The following is a 4160-nucleotide window of genomic DNA, read 5'->3' as shown; positions in this document are numbered from 1 at the left end:
GTGGAGGTGGAGGTGGAGGTGGAGGTGGAGGTGGAGGTGGAGGTGGAGGTGGTGGTGGTGGTGGAGGAGGTGGAGGTGGTGGAGGTGTTTTGAGATGGAGTCTCGCTCTGTTGCCCAGGCTGGAGTGCAGTGGTGCAATCCCAGCTCACTGCACCCTCTGCCTCCCGGGTTCAAGCGATTCTCCTGCCTCAGCCTCCGGAGTAACTGGGATCACAGGCACACGTCACCACGCCTGGTTAGTTTTTTGTATTTTTGTAGAGACAGAGTTTCACCATGTTGGCTGGTCTCAAACTCCTGAGCTCAAGTGATCCGCCCACCTTGGCCTCCCAAAGTGCTGGGCCTACACCCGTGAGCCACCGTGCTCAGCCCATTGAGAGGTTTGAAGCCAAGGAGCTGTGAGTGAATGGACCAGTGGGAAAGGGTGAAAAGAAGAGAAGGAGGAAATGAGAGGGAGGAAAAATAGTAGAGGAAAGAAAAGGAACAAATACAGCCAGCCCCTCTTCTCCCAGGCAGAAAAGCACTCGGCCGGTCCCCACCATTCCATTATTGGCCGCTAGGGGGAGCGCTGCAACCTCCCCTTCCCACTCACAAATCTAAACTTCTTGTCCACCCTTAAGTCATGGCTGGGGTTCAAGATCAGAGAGATCGGGCTCTCTTGGCCCTGAATTTGACCCCACGCCCGTGTCAGAATAGCCTTGAGAATTCTCAGGGCCCTCTCAGGCAGGGCACAGCCTGAGCCACCTCTTCCCAGTCCCATCCAGAGCACCTCTCAGCTTGGGGCATCAGGGGAAAGAAGCCCATGGATCATCACTGATCCCCAAATGCAGCATATTCCAGCTTTGGCCTCGGCTCAATCCTGGACCCCAAGAGCATAGGCTTTGGGGTCGATTGGAAACAAAAATTAGAAACCAGCTCTGACTTCCTGGCTGTGTGACCCAAGCAAGTGTCACAACCTCTCTGTGCCTGTTTACCCTTTTCTAAAATGGGGATAAAAACAGTCCCCAACTCACAGGTTGTGGTGTAAATTAGTAAGAATAACATTGGCCAGGTGCAGTGGCTTATGCCTATAATCCCAGCACTTTGGGTGACTGAGGCAGGTGGATCCCTTGAGGTCAGGAGTTCAAGACCAGCTTGGCCAACATGGTGAAACCCCGTCTCTACTAAAAATATAAAAATCAGCCGGGTGTGGTGGTGCACACCTGTAGTCCCAGCTACTTGGGAGGCTGAGGTGGGCGAATTGCTTGAACCTGGGAGGCGGAGGTTGCAGGGAGCCAAGATTGCACCACTGTTCTCTGGCCTGGGCAACAGAGTGAGACTCTGTCTTAAAAAAAAAAAAAAAAAGAAAAAAGAAAAAAGAAAAAAGAAAGAAAGAGAGAATAACATCTGTCATTTGTTGAGTCCGTACTATGTGCCAGTCATTGGCTGAGTCCTCTGGAGACGTTATCTCACTGATACCTTGTGTCATGCTTTGAGCATGGTGACCTGCTCACCCTTACTTTAGCATGTTTACAGCGCACCTACAAGGTGCAGGCCCTGACCTAGCAACTGGGGATACCACGGTAGACAAGATAGACATCAACCTTGGAGCTGACTTATAGTCTGATGAGGAGATGGGTGCTGAACAAATAACTGCATAGACAGACAAAATAATCAGAAATGTTGAAAACTGCTAAGAGGGAAACAGGCATACAGTGAGTCCTAAAGAGAAGAACAAGGGGACCTACTTTGGGTATGGAGGTCAGGAAAGACCTCTTAGAGGAAGTGACCATTAAAACTAAGAACTGAGACAGGGCGCAGTGGCTCACGCCTATAATCCCAGAACTTTGGGAGGGCGAGGCGGGCGGATCACCTGAGGTCGGGAGTTCAAGACCAGCCTGGCCAACATGGAGAAACCCCATCTCTATTAAAAATACAAAATTAGCTGGGCATGGTGGCACGTGCCTGTAATCTCAGCTACTTGGGAGGCTGAGGCAGGAGAATCGCTTGAACCTGGGAGGCGAGGTTACTGTGAGCCAAGATCGCGCCATTGCACTCCAACCTGGACAGTAAGAGGGAAACTCCATCTCAAAAAAAAATAATAAAAAATAAGACCCAAAAAATGACAACAAACCAACCACACAACAAACTGCAAGAAGAGCGTGTACATGGCAGGACTATTGTGAGGATTCAATGAGCCTGCATGGAGGGCACCCACACTGGGTGTCTGTCCACTTGGAAATGGGTCTCTTCCTTTCTGGCGAAATCCCCACATTTTGCCCCTGGGGATCCTAGGATTGTCAGGATGAACGCTCCCTACTCCATTTTCTTGTTTTTGGTGTGTTTTTTAGAGACAGGGTCTCACTCTGCTGCCTGGGCTGGAGTGCAGTGGTGCGATCATGGCTCACTGTAACCTTGAAGTCCCGGGCTCAAGCAATCCTCCCACCTCAGCCTCCTGAGTAGCTGGAACTGTAGACATGCACCACTGCATCCGGCTGATATTTAATTTTTATAGAGATGCAGTTTTGCTGAGTTGTCCAGGCTGGTCTTGAACTCCTGGCCTCAGGTCAATCTCTTGTCTCTGCCTCCCAAACACTGGGATAACAGGTGTGAGCCACCGGTTGGCTCACAACAGGCGTGCCATTAACTCACCATTGATTCCATTTTATAGACGGTGAACCTGAGGCCCAGAGAGATTAAGTAACTTTTCCAAGGTCACACAGTTAGAAACAGCATAGCCAGAATTCACACCAGGCAGTGTCTTTGGCATCTGCCATTAACCGCGATGCTATACTTTCTCTAATATAGTAGTGTTATCATTGCTATTATGAAAGCTGCAGGCATTTAATATTTATTGCCAATTGTCCTTTGGAACCAAATGCTCCTGGCTCAGTTTCCAGGCTTCCCCAGCCCTCTTGGTTATACTGACTCACAAGAGGACAGCAGGAATCAGTTAAATGAAAAAGCCTCAAGTTGCCAACAGCCTTATCAACCCCAGACCCCATCAGGCACCTGAGGTCTGGCACTGAGCGGTCTTGGCCGGGGGACACAGAGCTCTTGTCCAGTATGGCAGCCACCAGGGATGAAATGGGGGACCTGGGTCCTCCCTGCTGTGGAACAACCCAGGGGAAAGCAGGGGGCTCAGACTCAAGTCCCAGTCATGCCAACCTTGGTTAAGTCTCTTTTGTCACTGGGCCTTACCTGTCACGTCTATGAGTTGAGGTAAGGACCACCAATGCTGTCTACCTCCCTTGTCCCCGAAGTCTTTCCCCAGAGGCCACCTTGGTGGCACTCCACAGCCAAATCCCTGGTGCCAGGGCTGGGACACCTCGGGCTGGCCCCTTGGCTGGTAGAATGCCCAGCCCTGCCCCTCTGGCAGGCAGAACCTGCTCTCACCCCTCAGGGTCCCCAGCACAACACTTTCTTCAGCAGAGCACCCTGAATTCAATCGACATTCCCAGGAGGGCCTAGACCACGCTCAGCCCCTCTCACTCCCACCTGCTCAGCTTGGACTTTGCCCAAAGCCTCCCAAACTCCTGCAGCCTCTCATTCACACACACACTGAGCTCCAGGGGCCCCAGCTGGCCCCAGACCTCTTACCTCCCTGCCCAACTATCTCAGACCAACGTGGCCCCAGCTCCTGCCCTCCAGCCTGCCCGGGAACCAGCTCTGTCCAGGAACCAGCTCTGTCCAGCTTCAGGCAGCTTCCGGCAACCTTGGCCCCTCCTCCTTTGTTAAAGAGAAAGCTCCAGACCCTTCGCCTCCAGGTGAAGATGGAGGAGGAGAGGGGATGAGGGCAACCCTCACTGCTTTCCTGGGCACTGCCTATGACTGACTCATGCACCACCCTGTCTCATTTGACAGATGAGCAAACTGAAATTCAGCAAAGGGAACTTATTTGGCCAAAGCTTCCCAGCCAGCAAGGGGCAGAGACAGCCTTTACCCCTGGCCCTGGGCCATCTCTTCCGGGATGTAGGCATCTCCATATCTTCTCATTTTAGGTCTAGTGATTGTCCCGGAGGCCATCCACTTCCCCTGAGCCACTGTTGGGGTCAGCTTAGGTCTGAGATGGGAAAACAAGGACAAGGAAACTTTTTTTTTTTTTTTTTTTTTTTTTGGAGACGGAGTTTCACTCTTGTCACCCAGGCTGGAGTGCAGTGGTGCTATCTCGGCTCACTGCAAAC

The 4160-nt window shown here is 51.8% G+C and overlaps 1 protein-coding gene across 2 annotated transcripts in view; it reads right to left on the bottom strand.

The window, feature by feature from the left end:
* Window positions 1-3821, bottom strand: part of SDSL (serine dehydratase like) — a 20953-nt gene extending 17132 nt beyond the window's left edge. The window contains exon 1 of one of the 2 annotated variants that reach the window (XM_025402503.1): window positions 3577-3821. The gene's annotated coding sequence lies outside the window, so the exon portion shown is untranslated. The remainder of the gene's footprint in view (window positions 1-3576) is intronic. The other variant, XM_025402504.1, reaches the window with a different exon arrangement.
* Window positions 3822-4160: the final 339 nt, after the last annotated feature.

This window comes from Theropithecus gelada, chromosome 11 (genome assembly GCF_003255815.1).
Source record: "Theropithecus gelada isolate Dixy chromosome 11, Tgel_1.0, whole genome shotgun sequence".
NCBI classification, from domain to species: Eukaryota; Metazoa; Chordata; class Mammalia; order Primates; family Cercopithecidae; genus Theropithecus; species Theropithecus gelada.
Note: the sequence above shows the minus strand (reverse complement) of the source record. Positions and strands in the feature narration are given on the sequence as shown.